We start from the raw sequence: 14,347 nt of genomic DNA, 5'->3' as shown, positions 1-14,347 counted from the left end.
GACACTAGAGTTTGTCTGTGAACCCTCTGCCCACAGTCAGACTGTCTCTGAACCATGTGTTTGGAAAGAGCTGAGGCATTCTGAAGTGTTCTCCTTGCAATTCCATGGATTGAAAATTCTTCCTTTGGATCTCTAAAATTTAAATATCCATGAGAAAACAGGATTCGCCTAAAACACCTGGCTTTGTTTCTGACCGCCTGTATATTATTGAGTGTGTTTTAGTTGCTCAGTCGTGTCCAGCTCTGAGACCCTATGGACTGCCACCTGCCAGGCTCCTCTGTCCACGGGATTCTCCAGACAAGAATACTGGAGTGGGTAGCCATTCCCTTCTCCAGAGGATTTTCCCAACCCAGGGATCGAACCTGTGTCTCCTGCATTGCAGGCAGATTCTTTACCGTTTGAGCCACCAGGGAATATTAAGTGCTTGTCAAAATGCAGTTTTTGATGAAGAAAAACGCCTGCCACAGTAGGCCTCCACTGCTCTGAACTTGAACAAGAAATCAAGGTGCTATAGCAAGAGGAGGTGGTTAGGATTATTCCTGGCCAAAGACGGTTTAGTCAAGGCAGGAGGGAGGCAGGGCAGAGTGGCAGATTGCTGCTGGTCCCTGAAAGGTTCTGGGCTTGGGAATTCGGCATTGTATAATCTGCTATGGTGTGAGATGGAGATGGGGCAACCGCGGAACAACACCCACAACAGAAACTCCGGAAAGCAGTCAGGTAGGCTTTACCCTCCCCACTGCCCCCCACCCGGGGGTGACCTGGCCAAACCGCTCCCAGCACGGCAGGCAGGCATGGAGGTGAATGTCACAGCACAGACGTCAGGGGAAGGCACCAGGGGAAGGCGGAGGAGGGAACCAAGGATGGGAGCAGAGTGGCGTGAGCAGGGCCCAGTGTTTCCTCCCACAAGGCAGGTAGCCAAACACTGCTGAGATGTCCTGGGCAATGGGGGTGGGGAGAAATGTCCCGTGCTGCCGCCTGGTCCTTGTCTCCAGAGCAGGAACCCAGGCTGGGGACCCAAAAGGGGGCAGGCAGGGGGGTGACGGTGAACAAAGGCCTCTCTGGGAAAGAGATCCCAGTTGGCGGCAGGACGTACTTTAGGCCACCACGGGGCCCTTGCCAGCCGCCCTGAGGCCAGGAGGCGCCATTTTCTCCGCTGGGGCTGGTCCCCTTCCGTCGCAGGGAGGAGGGGAGGGCGCGACCAGGCGGGCGAGGGGCGAGGAGGACAGGGCGGCCGGGCAGCGCCCTGCCCAGTCCCGCCGTCTCCATGGCGACGGCTACCTCACCGCGGAGGCGGGGAGAGCTGCAGGGTGAGTCTTTGCCGGTTGCTACGCAACGGCCTAGTGACGTCAGGCGATTGAGTTTGGTTCCCAAGGTAACTGGCTGGGCAGCTGGGCCGGGAACTATTTGCGTCTGTCCCCCGAGGGTCTGCGGAGCCTCCGGGGTCTGGCGCAGCTGCGGAAATGCGCTCCTGGCCCGCGGGCAGGCAGGAGACGGAACACAGAGGCCCTTTTCAGCTCTCGGAGACCGGCGACCCAGGCGGGGCGAGGTCTGCGCCCAAAGCAGGACGCCCCCCACTCTACTCCCTGTCGCCCAGGTTTTCTCCCCACTCGGGGGCCCCTGGGACCGCCAGGCTTTGGCCTACTTATAAATGCTCGGCTGGGTGAACTCCTTGAAGTGACGCACTCCTGTTTGGAGCAGCCCAGGCTCACTGTCACCCTCATTGGCAGACAGTGGGCGCGCTGCACGCGCTTCCCATGGGACTGCAGATGTTCCCCTGGGAGAGGATATTGTTTCAACCTGGAGTGGAAGAAGGGGAGGGACAAGACACCACTGGAGCAGAAAGAGCATCAGGTGTGCAAAGACAAAGCCGTGACCTAAATTTGGGCCTGTGAGCTGGCCCAGGCCCAGGAAGGTGGGGATGGGAGTGGGGAGTGGGTCCCCTCAGGACCCAGCCCCTAACTGTGTCTCAGGACTTAAGTGACACAGTCTGTCCAGGCCTCTCAGGCTCCTTCCTCCGTATGCCACCTGTCAAAACAGAGTAACACCCAAGCCTCTCACAGTCTGTCTCCAGGGAGCCGTCCAGTGAGCCAGACCAGGCTGGACTCTGGGACACATATCTGAACCCAGGCCAGAGAGAATGAGCCCAGCGCCCACATCCTGGCCAATTGTTGACCCAGGAGCCAGGGGGCGCTCTGCTGGTCCCAGCCAAGCGAGGCCTCTACTCCATCCCTGTGGCCCTTCCTGTCTCTTAGTCTCACTGATGGGGGCTTGGAAGACGGGAGGCACCTGGCATCTCTGAAAGACCAGCATCAGGGGCTGGCTTCCTGGGCCTGGTTCTCAATTGAGCAAACCCTGCAGCCTTTATCCTCTCCTCCTCTCAGGGTGGAGCAAGCTCCATGATCCCAGATTCACACAAAGACCTGTTCAAGGATCCGCCCCCCCCCCAACCTGTGTTCTCCCAGATGGGCCCTGCAGAACGGGCTCTGGGCCCAGGAACCAGAGCTGGCAAGCAGAACCAGTTACATAATGTATGGGGCCCAAATGAAGCAAAAATACAAGGCCCCTTCTTCAAAAAGTATTGAGAATGTCAAGACAACAACAACAAAAACAAAAAAGAAAACAAAAATGAAATTTAAAAAGGACCTCAAGACAGGGACGGCAAAGCATTAAGCCAAGCCCGGAACCCCATGGGACTGCACAGGGTACAGGCTCATGAGGCCAACCCAGCTGCTGTGTCCCCCCAAGCAAGGCTCCTTCCTGGGCACAGCCCGCCTCTTCCTTCTCTCAGGTCCCTCTGCTGGCCTCTCCCCATGCTGCTGCTGGCTGCTTCCTGGACCACTGTACACACCATCCAATCAACACAATGTGGACATCTAGGGCGGCCTCAAAGAGGCTCACAAGATATCACATGTGGGGGCGGAGGGGTAGACCTGGTACTTTCTTAGCAAAGGACCCAAACCACAGAACACTTTCAGAAATGCTCATTCCTGCAAATACTGATTGTCTGATTCCCTATTTCGAGCTGAACAAAACTTGCTCTTGGAAAAATATGAGGGTCATCTACCTAAGATGATGAAATGTGAAGTGTAACAGCTGATGGATGATGTTGACACTGATTAACACTACACCAACACAGAGGAACAAAAGTCGAGGTTGTGCCTATGGTCTACATCCCACCCATGATTCATCCCACTCTGTCTTCAGGGAACCAAGGGAGAGAACTTCTGCCTCAGCCCATCTGGTTCATCTCTACCCTGGGATCAGGGCTGGCAAACCCCTCTGCTGGACTCCCTGCACAGCCCGCCCCCTCCACCAGGCTCTCTGATTCCTGCCCTCCTGCCAGGGTGAGTACCCCCACGTGGGCACTGTGCTGCACCATCCAGGTCACCTGTAGGCCTGAAGGACTTAGGGTACCCCAGAGCTGGGAGTACAGGCTTCAGACAGAAGGATCCTCAGCTGTCAGCCCTCTCTGGGGATCACCTCAACTGAAGAAAGTAAAATATCTTGGCCAAGGCCCAGAGCATCACTTGTTTAAAGCATCACTCTGGCTACCGGGAGGAGAATGGATTCACCACAAGCATCCCCTTTGGCACGTTAGCCCTTTGGCCCAGTTGCTAGGTTTTAACCTCCATTTGTGCGAGATAACTAATCTGCCACTTGAGGCTGGAACCCAGCCCTTGGACTGTTTGGATCCCTGCACAGCCTTGCACTGACTGTGTGTGTTAGTCGCTCAGTCATGTCCAACTCTTTGAGACCCCATGGACTGTAGCCTGCCGGGCTCCTCTGTCCATGGAGTTCTTCAGGCAAGAATACTGGAGTGGGTTGCCCTTCTCCCTGACCCAGTGGATCTTCCCTACCCAGGGATCGAGCCCAGGTCTCCTGCACTGCAGTTGGACTCTTTACCTTCTGAGCCACCAGAGAAGCCTTGCACTGAGTAAATACTCAATGAACATTTATGGCTCACAATCTACTGACACTTCTGTTTCTGCAGTGATCTCTGGGAGCCTTGCTTCTCAGACCAGCATCAGCACCACTTGGGAGCTTGTAGGAAATATAGAATCCCAGGCCCCACACAGACCTCCTCAGTCAGAATCTGCAGTTTAATAAGGTCTCGCAGAAATTTGGATACGTGGGAAAGCTTGAGAAGCACTTCTGGTGAGTAGGATAACTAGAGGAAGTGTGGTAAGTGGGAAGTGAGCCAGGGGGCAAGCCCAGATGTATATAGAGGGCTCACTGCAGGGAGGGGAGGTGTTATCCCTTAAGAGTGCTGCTCACCCTGAGTCACAGAGTCTTGAGAAGAGAAGGGACCAGTAATAAAGCTCTTAGTGGGTATTTTCTATGTCCCGGACACTGGTTTCTCCACCTTTTATATCCAGTAACTAATTCAGTGTTCACAATAGTCCTATAAAGTGGGATCACTGTGTCCTTACAGAAGATAGAGAAACCGAGGTGAGGGTGAGATTGTTCCAGAATCTTCAGCAGGTACACACATTTGCTGTACCTGGTGTTTAGGGCAGGATCTGTTCTGATTGGTCGCTGCCTGTCCTACTGGTTATTCAATGTTTTGAGCGTCGCCCTGGTTACACAGCTGGATGGAGGAGGCAGGATCCAAACCAGCCCTCTGGTGCTGGAGCCACGCCCCAAACCAGGATCCTCTATCCATCTAGGGCCGTCACCACCCAGAAACAGCACACCTCAGGGACGAGTAATGTGTGTCAAAGTGCTATGTAAGCTGTAAAGCACAGTGTAAATGCCAAATGGATTCCTCCGGGACAGAAGTGAGAGGAGCCTGTTAAAAATGGAGAAGCAGGGCTGTGAGAAGGCAGACCAGAGGCTGCTGCGGCGAAGCAGAATTCTCTCTGGTTGCTCAACGGGGTAGCTGAAGCAAGATGGAAAAGCCTCCCTGAGTGGAGCCCCAGGATCAGCCCATGGAAGCTGTAAATTGCCAGAGGCCCCATCAGGCACCAAAAGCAGGGTAGCCCGCGTGAGTCCTCCTGGAATAACCGAGCCCTCCCGATATTTACCACGAGGGGGCGCTGCTCCCCAGCCTACGTCCCACTGGACCCCACCTGCTCGCAGGAAATTAGGCCTTGGAAGGAGTCCTGGTGAGCAAGCTCCAGGGGCTTTGAGAAGTGGAAAAGGCAGGCAGGATGGAGGGAGCCTACGGAGGAGCTCTTGTTCCCACTTTACAGATGAGGAATCTGAGGTCCAGAGATGTCGGATCAGATCCCCCAAACCAGGAAGTTAGGGAGAGGCCGGGTCTTGGTCATTTGATTCCAACCTCAGTTCCCAAGGAGACCACAAGTGGCTGCCAGCTCCTCTGACCCTGTCCTGTCGCTGGTGTGCCTGTATTCTGTATTCTGGGAGGTGGCTGGAACTCCCAGCACAACTGTATTCCCACAATTCCAACAGCCAGACCTCAGAAAGACAGCCCTGTTCCTGAGTTTTTTGAGGTGGTGGGCTCCCTGCCCTCCGGGCTTCAAGAACCCCAACCTGCCACTCCAACCTAGCAGCCTCCCCACTCAGGCAGAACCTGAAGTCTCTTCTCCAGAATCTGGCTCTGGGCCCCCCAGAATTATGTCCTCTTCCACGCCCCCTCCCCACCCAGGGACCCCCATGAGTTCACGTTTGCACCCTGGCGCCCCACTGCAGGCAGAAGCACAAACAAGGGGACGTTTGAGCCTGTGGCTGGGGCCAAATCAGGCAACAAGGTTTTTATTCCTCCGCTCCCACCAACTCCTTTTATGGTCTCTGGGTCCAGTTCCTCCTTCATAATAAGTCGTTAACTGGAAAGGCCTCAGAAGTCACTGAGCCCGACTCCAGCCAACACTTTCCTTTTCTAAAGAGAAAAAAAAGTCTTTATGCCTCCCCGTCTCCAGGAGGGTTCCTAAGACCAGGACCGGCAGGCAGCATCCTGAATGGGAGGGAAACTCTAGCCCTGAGATGGGATCCTGGCACACACTTGTAAAGTAGGGGGAAGGGGGGACCCTAACCTCGGCGTCAGATTCGGTCCTCACCTCTAGCTCCTGAGGTTCTGTCACCGGCCCTGGGGGCCGCCAAAGGAGCATCTAATCCGCCCCGCCCGGTAGGACGCTTTCCTTCCCTCTGTCCTGGGAGCCGGAGTCAGCTCGCGTGTCAGGGAGCACGTGCGTGTATATGATCATGTGTGTACAGAGGCGTGTGAGCCGCCGCACACGCGTCCGCGCCCTGGCCTGGGGGTGGGGGGGGAGGTGTCTGTGCGCGCCCCCTAGGGGCCGGCCACCACCCGCTGCCGCAGCTGCCCAGTGGCCGTGTACAGTCCGCGTGTACCCGGCGCGCACCAGGCCGGCCACCCTCCCGCCCCGGCTGAGAGCACGAGGGTATGCTGGCGGAGCCAGGATGCGCGCCGCCCCCGGAGCCAGGGTACTTCTGGTTCTTGGTTCCCAGGCCGCCCCTTCCCGCCCGGCATTCTCTGTTTTCCCGGGTCTCCCCCTCTGCCTGCGAGGAGCGCTCCCGGGGCGGGATCCGAGAGCAGCCCCGCCCGGGCGGGCCGGCTAGGGTGGCGGGGCGGTCTGGCGCGCGCCGCCCCTCCCCTGTCGCCCCTGCCCCGGCGCACCGATGGGTTTTTCCATGACTGCATCCGGCCGCGGGCCGTCTTTGTTCCCGCCATCCGCGGCCGTGCCTGCGAGCTGGCCCGTCTCTCCCCCGCGCGCCGGGGTTTTTCCAGGGCTCAACTGTAGCATGGAGGAGCCGCCTCCCCGCCCCCGGCCGAGCGGCGGCCCCCGCAGGACCCTGCGATCCCAGACGCACCGCACCGTCCGTTCCGTCCCCGCCGCCGAGGCGCGGCCCCTGAGCCCGTATTTGTGCGCCAAGTTGACTGTCACCGGCCTGAGCGCTCCTGCGTTTCGTTACGCGCTCTTGGCGTCCCGAGTCCCTCCCGGGCTGCACCTTGTAGGGGGAGGGTCGGGCCAGTGCAGTGTCTGCAGAGCCTCCAGCTTGTGTTGGGGGCTCACATTTCTCCCCAGGGGCAGGCGGCCTGAGGGGCACCCGGGCGCGCGCCAACGACCCCATCACAGCGAGAGATCGCCGTGTGTGCCCGGCGCGCGCCAACAGCTCGCGAGCAGAAATGCGCCCACTTCCGCGGGAAAATGGGCACGCTCGCGGGCAGCAAGCGCCAAAGCGCGGGGGACACCTCTGTCCCACTCCCTCAAGGAAGGGGAAACAGGCAGGCGGAAACTGGGAGATGGGAGATGCGGGGGCGGGGGGCTGGTGTTCGAGGGAGTGAGGACAGGCACGCGGTTTCCATGTGCCCCCTGGGGACTGTCTGCAGCCTGGTTCTGCACTGAGCCGCCTTCATTTTGTGTCTGCGAACCGGCGGAGCCTCCCGGCTATTACCCCGCCGTGTTGGCGGGAAAAGTGTAAGAAACACTGTTTTTTGCTAAGCCCTGCTGAGAAGCCAGACTCCCAGGGTGGCCTGCAGGCTGGGGTACAGGGATGAAGGGGCGACTGGGCAGAGGAAGGGTTTCTGAATTAAGAGGGTATGTGGCTCTGTGAGAGTTTGGGGACTTTCTGACAGGTCCCCTCCCCACAGCCCGAGAGGAGGCAGCCTCCGAGGGCTAAAGATCTGGAGGTGGGGGCGGGAGAAGGATGCAGGGTAAGGGACCCCTAGATCCGCAGAGACCCAGAGCCTCCTGGCTGTGGGGAGTGGAAAGGAGGGTCCCTAGACCCCTCTGAGTGCCAGCCTCTTCTCCCGTCCCTGGTGCACCATCTTGTCTGCTGAGCAGTCTTGAGGAGCCCACTGTTCTGAAAGGGCCCTTTCTCCAGGTGTGTCTCTGTTGGTCGAGCCCACTCGGTCCAGCCCCTTCCCCACTTCTCTGCTAAGAGACTGAACTTCGGCCCCCTCTACCCACTAGTCCTCCCAGGACCACGAAGTCTTGGTTCCTGGGCTTCCTCCTGCTCACAGGTTAACACAGATGCCCTTGCCCTTGTGGACCTAGTGGAAGGTTCCAGAAGCTGAGACAGGCCCCTTGCCCTGCACCACAGGGTTTCTGTCTGTCCTTGGCCAGCGTTAGCAGCGGGGACAGCAGGTTAGCGAATCTGCTAGCGCTAGCATCCTATTTGCTTTTACCTTGCCCTCAATTATCTAGTCCACCACTGACCCTCTGGCCTTCCCAGGTGGCACTAGTGCTAAAGAATCCGCTTGCCAATGCAGGAGTCACAAGAGACCACTGGTTCGATCCCTGGATCAGGAAAATCCCCTGGAGAAGGAGATGGCAACCCACTCCAGTGTTCCTGCCTAGAAAAATCCCATGGACAGAGGAGCCTGGCAGGCTACAGTCCATGAGTCACAAAGAGCTGGACACAACTTACCGACTGAGCATTCAGGCACAACCCTTCAATCTCCATGATCCTGCTCAAGTTGAGAATTTCAGCCTCTGCTTAATCATCCCTTAGTTTTCTTATCTATAAATGCGTAAATGGTGCCTACTCTCCTCGGTGTTTGGGTTAAAGGAATGTATATGAATTTTAATGAACTTAATGTATGTAAAAAGCCTGGCATATGGTGGTAGTGGTGGTTTAGTCACTAAGTCATGTCCAGCTCTTACTACCCTATGGACTGTAGCCTGCCAGCCTCCTCTGTCCATGGGATTGTCCCGGCAAGAATACTGGAGTGGGTTCCTATTTCCTTCTCCAGGAAATCTTCCCAACCCAGGGATCGAACCCGAGTTGCCTGCATTGCAGGCAGCCTCCTACATTGCAAGCGGATTCTTTACTACTGATTCACCAGGGAAGCCCGAGCCTGGTACGTAGCAGATACTAAACAAGCATTTACTGTCCTTATTGGAAGTTAAGTAACTTGTCCAAAGTCATACAGTGACTAAGCTTAATGCCATGTGACCTCAGAACCCAGACTCTCATACTGTGCTAGTGAAACTTTGCAGTAACTTTATCTATAATGTAGGGGAAAACAATAGGTGCTGGGGGTTAGGAGACATTTTTCTGGGGAAGGGCCAAATTCATAATAGTGATATCTGACCTAGTTCCCACTTTATGGCTACTACCTTTGTTTTATGTTTGTCAATCAAGAAATTTATGACAATCAGATAATCACGTTGATGGTAGAAGACTTGCAGTCTTTCCAGCAGTAATGTGAATCCTATAATGTGTCTTCATCTCGTATTTATCAACTTACCTATACCCCACATTTTAGTGAATTCTTTGGGGGCAGGGAGAGCATTCTTAGCAGGAATTGTTTGCTCACTTCACTGTGTATGTCTGTGTGACCTGATGCTCTTATTTGCCAAAAGGAGTAGTTCAATTAGCGGTTACTATCCGATGAGGACTTGCAGTGGACAGATTTGAGGTGGCCCCATGAGCCTTCCTCCTGGGTGTGAGAGGGAGGCATGGATGTGTGGCACTTGTTCTAACCAGTAAAATAGGGCAAAGGTGATGAGATGTGTGGTTGTGTGTGTGTGGTTGTGTTACGCTAGATGGTAACAACCATCTTGCTAGGGTACCCCCTCCCTTACTGACTTTGAAAAAGTAAGCTGCCGAACTGTGGACTGCCTGTAGAGAGGGTAGAATCCCAGCTGGCACCAAGCAAGAAACTGAGGCTTCTGCCTGTCACCTGTAAAGAACTGAATTCTGCCAACAGCCACGTGAGCTTGCAAGCAGATTCTTCCTCAGTCAAACCTCAGATGAGACCCCAGCCCCGGCCAGTACCTTGACTGAAGCCCTGCTGAAGAGCTCAGACTCCCGTGATAAACTGACTAATAAAGGCATATTGTCTTAAGATGCTATGTTTGTTGTATTTTGCAGCAACAGAGAACTGACCCAGGACCTATGGGTGAAAGGTGCTACATGGGACTGTTCCGGGGCACAAAAAAAGTATAAGGAACCCAGCACTTAAGGAGCTTCCTGCCAATCAGGATGAGAAAGGAAACACAGCATGGTTTCACCACTGGACAAAAGGAAAGTAATGTTTCTAAAGAGGCGACTTGGCTGCTGATGCTCAGAAGAGCTTGTCATGTGGACAGTGGACTCTATAACCAGAGCATAAAGTCTGCAGGGCCTGGACCTTCCTGTATTTCAAGATCCTTCTTCATCCTGCCTTCTTCCTGCCTGACCTCTTGAGACATCACACCCTCCCATTCGCTACCCTCTTCCTGGAGTGCCCTTCTCCCTTTTCTGCCTGTTGACTCCTACATTGAAGGACCAGCTTGGTCCTGTGACCTCATCTGTGAAGGCTTCTTCAGTTCCCTAGCAGAATTAACTGCTTCCTCGTGATTTCTCAAATGTTTGTTATCAGAGGCATGTCATATTATTCATTGTACTTATTTATTGAGCACCTCCTAAGCATTAGGTCTCCTGTTAGGTGCAAGATATAGTCACAGATACAGCATAGGGCTGTCTTTGGAGCCTACAGGCTGGTGGTGGCACGGCTGTCATGGGCCCCTTCTGTCCTCCACTTAGGGCCAGGCCCTTTCAGCATCCTCAGAGCTCACCACAGGACACTGCAGCCACAAGTTTCCGTGTTGCTTGAGTGAGTGACCAAGCCTGGGCAAGTCTTCCTCTGAGTATCCCCTGATAGGTTGCTGACCTCTCAACAAGCTTTGGGGCATGAGTTAGCTATAAAATATGGCCCCGAATAGTTGAAGCTGTTGGATATTATGATTTAATGATGACCATGTGATCTCAACATTCAACATGTTGACAATGAAACTGACTTAGTTTACCTGTAATGGGGCTTTTGGGGCTGACAGTCATCAATCAGTAGGTTCACCAGTATTTTAAGTTTGATCAGTTCTCAGCAGTAGTCATGTACCGATGTGAGAACTGAACCATAAAGAAGGCTGAGCACTGATGCTTTTGAACTGTGTTGCTGGAGGAGACTCTCCAGAGTCCCTTTGACAGTGAGAAGATCAAACCAGTCAATCCTAAGGGAAATCAACTCTGAATAGTCATTGGAAGGACTGATGCTGAAGCTGAAGCTCCAGTACTTTGGCCAGCTGATGTGAAGAGTCGACTCACTGGAAAAGACTCTGATGCTGGGAAAGACTGAGGGCAAGAGGAGAAGGGGACAACAGAGGATGACATAGTTGCTCAATGGACATGAGCAAACTCAGGCAGATGGTGAAGGACAGGGAAGCCTGGCATGCTGCAGTTTATGGGGTCACAAAGAGTCAGATGTGACTTAGCGATTGAACAACAGTTCTCAGCAGTATGGAAGGAGACAGGGAACATCCTGTGCCAGTGATGAGAGATTTATGCATCTAATTTATCTTAAAAATGAAGGCCTTAGGAATTCGAATTCCCTGGTGGTCCAGTGGTTAGGATTCCACGCTTCCACTGCTGAGGGCACAGATTTAATCCTTCGTCAAGGATCTAAGATCCTACAAGCCATGTGGTGCAGCCAAAAAAATATTAAAAATAAATTGACAAAATAAAAAATTGAAGGCTTTTAGCAGCAAGTTAAAAAGAAAGGGGACCAAGTCATGGCTTTGCTAATTCTTGTGGCTCATCACCACACTTAGGTGTTTACAAGGTGGGATATACAATTCTCTTGCAACTAGTGGCAGCCCTCTTAATGACTTCAAAATGGACTGCCCACCTGCACTGTCAGGTGGAGGTTTGGAAATGTCTGAGGGCCACAGAGGGCACAGATGTGGTATTCGGCTATTGCCACAGGGAGCATCCCACTCCATCCTCCACTACCCCTCCTCTAATTTCCTGGCCAGCCCAGGCAAGGCGTGGCCTCCTTGTGCTCAGTTTCCTGAAGAGTCTCTCTTCCCAAATATCCAGCCCTCAGGGAAGGGGTGGGATATGGCCTCCATTTCCCCCAGCAGTGGGGTCCTGCCAGCTTTTTCCAGGGCTCCCCACTGGGTCCTGCATTTGCTTTGTGTCTTGGATGAATTTTCCTGGCTGTGGCCCATCCTTGCACCTGGGCCCTCCATTATCTTTGCTCAGAATCTCCAAGCCACTACAAACTCCTCCAGTGGGAACCTCCACCCCACTCCCAGACACTGACCAGGGCCTCTTGGGGCCTTTCTGCAGTGTGACGAGGTTCCTGGAATCCGCCTGGAGCTCTGCCTCACTCCCTGGAACTTGTTTACTGCAGCCTCCCTCGGGGACTTGTGGAGCCTTTTCCCCAGTGTCGGGGAACCTGTTTGTGCTTGTTTCCTCCCTTCCCCAGTTTGCCTGCCTTCCTTCCTGGGCAGGGCAGATGTCCCTTTTTAACGTACGCTGCAGGGGAAATGGTCTTGGGAATGACCTAAAGGGTTGCCCCTCAGCCCCATAATCTAGAAGCTCCTCCTTTGAACCTTGTACCCTGTTCTATCACACCTCCGCCTCTTCCATCCTCCCTGGAGCTGCGCCATTTGGGGTGTTCAGTCTTCACATCCATATTTCTGATCCTTGGGGTTTGATGACTCAAGTTTGGAGCTGACACCTTGGCTCTGGGCCTGTCATTACTTTGGGTCCCCTCAGACTTGGCATGGAGTTCTAGCAGGACTGCCCGCCCGCTCTGCACTCTGTCCACCCTCAGGCTCCACTTCTGCCCAGCCTCCACCTCATTCCCCAGGATGTTGCTCCACTGTGGCCACTGTGAGGACACATTTCCAGGCTCTGATCACTTCCTCAAACGGACAGCTCAGCCCGGGCAGTTTCCAGCTGATGGTATGGGTTTAATAAACATGGTAGGAAGTCTTTATTCCTAAAAAAAGCAAGTTCTCTTTTTTTTAAAAAAAATAGTGATGCATGTGATAAAAAGTTCAAAAAGCAAAAGAGAAACTCAGACACGCTTGCGCTCTACTCCCACCCTGCATGGGTAACTATTTGGGATTTCTTGTTTCTTACAAACATGTTTTATAAGCACTACTCTCCTCACCGCCCCGGCCACCGAACAAAAAGGCCTGATTTGTAGAGCTTGCCAGTTTTTCTGGTATAAATACTCCCACCATGGCTGATGTCAAGTGACCAACATGATGTCAGTGAATGTGGAGTTGAGAAGACGCGCTCATGACTGGTGAGGGGTGAGAACCAGCTCCAGCTCGCCACTGTGAAGTTATGTGCATGTCATCAGACATGACAGCTTGCTTCTTACTTTGTACCTAACCAACTTCTCAGTAAGATGAAGCCAAATACAGCAAGAACCACAGTGGAACTGATGCATCCGACCTGCCTCATATAAGACCATAGATTGGGAGGGTCTGTCCTACAACCTCTGAGAAGTGTGTGTGGCAGGGCTTCCCTGGTGGGCCAGTGGTTAAAAATCTGCCTTGCAATGCAAGGGACACGGGTTCAATCCCTGGTCTGGGAAGATCCCACATGCCACGGGGCAACTAAGCCTGTGTGCCACAACTAGTGAGTAGACGGTCTAGAACCCGCGAGCTGCAACTACTGAAGCCCAAGGGCCTGTGCTCCACAACAAGAGAGAAGTCACCGCAATGAGAAGCCAGTGCACCACAATGAAGAGAAGCCCCTTGCTTGCTGCAACTAGAGAAAGCCTGAGTGCAGCAATGAAGACCCACCACAGCCAAAGAATAAAAAAAGAAGTGTGTGTGGCAGAAAACTAGGAAGGGTCATCAGGTCAAATATGAGGTAAGTGATTTTAAGAAGCTAATTAGTGGAATGTCATTTTTGAAGAATAAAAACTTTGTTTTTAAGAAGCAATATCTTAATTTTTAATTGAGTAGTTAGGAGTTAATTCAAGATGGGATTTAGACTGCCAGGAAAAAAATATATATATATATTCACTAAACTCCTTTTAAAAGTTCAGATGATCAAATTTCCCAGTCAGAATTCAGGAATCTACAAAGCTTGGAGAACAAAGCCTGAGGAGAGGTCACAGGCAGGTGTGTGACCGTGAAGTACCCAGGTTCTCTTCAGAAGCCATGGATGGCCCAGGCTGCTATTGCCAAATGATCTGCCTGGGCAGCTGCCCAGGAAACCCTCCAAGCTCAGTTACGAAACATTTGTTTTCTTGAAAAAAAAAAAAAGCACTTGAGAAGAGGATTTCAGCTCCCTGGGTTTCTGGTGACTTCCTCTGTGGTTGGCCTGTCACTCTGCCTCCCAGCTTCTGTGTCAGAACTTTCGAGTTTCCAGCCGGCTTTGTCACAAGGAGGGCAACTAGCTCTGGTGTCCACCTGGGCTCTGTCCATCTGGGTTATTCTCTGGAAGCCTGCTTCTCCTAGAAGCTCTGTGTGCTCTTCAGGTGCCAGAAGGTGACTCATGGGACCCACGCCATGCTGGCCTCTGTGAACCCCTCCTCTCCCATCTCAGTCCCAGGAGTGGGTGGACAAAGGGGTACAGGGTTGAGCATTAGAAGCACACTCTTGTGCTGTGTGCTAAGTTGCTTCAGTCGTGTCCA

The 14,347-nt window shown here is 53.6% G+C and overlaps 1 long non-coding RNA gene across 1 annotated transcript; it reads left to right on the top strand.

Annotated features, from left to right (window-relative positions):
* LOC106503414 lies at window positions 819-10,859 on the top strand. The gene is made up of 3 exons (XR_001297090.2): window positions 819-1,307; window positions 3,205-3,344; window positions 9,799-10,859. It is a non-coding gene; the product is annotated as an uncharacterized LOC106503414 (long non-coding RNA).

Source organism: Capra hircus, chromosome 2, assembly GCF_001704415.2.
Source record: "Capra hircus breed San Clemente chromosome 2, ASM170441v1, whole genome shotgun sequence".
Classification (NCBI taxonomy): domain Eukaryota; kingdom Metazoa; phylum Chordata; class Mammalia; order Artiodactyla; family Bovidae; genus Capra; species Capra hircus.
Note: the sequence above shows the minus strand (reverse complement) of the source record. Positions and strands in the feature narration are given on the sequence as shown.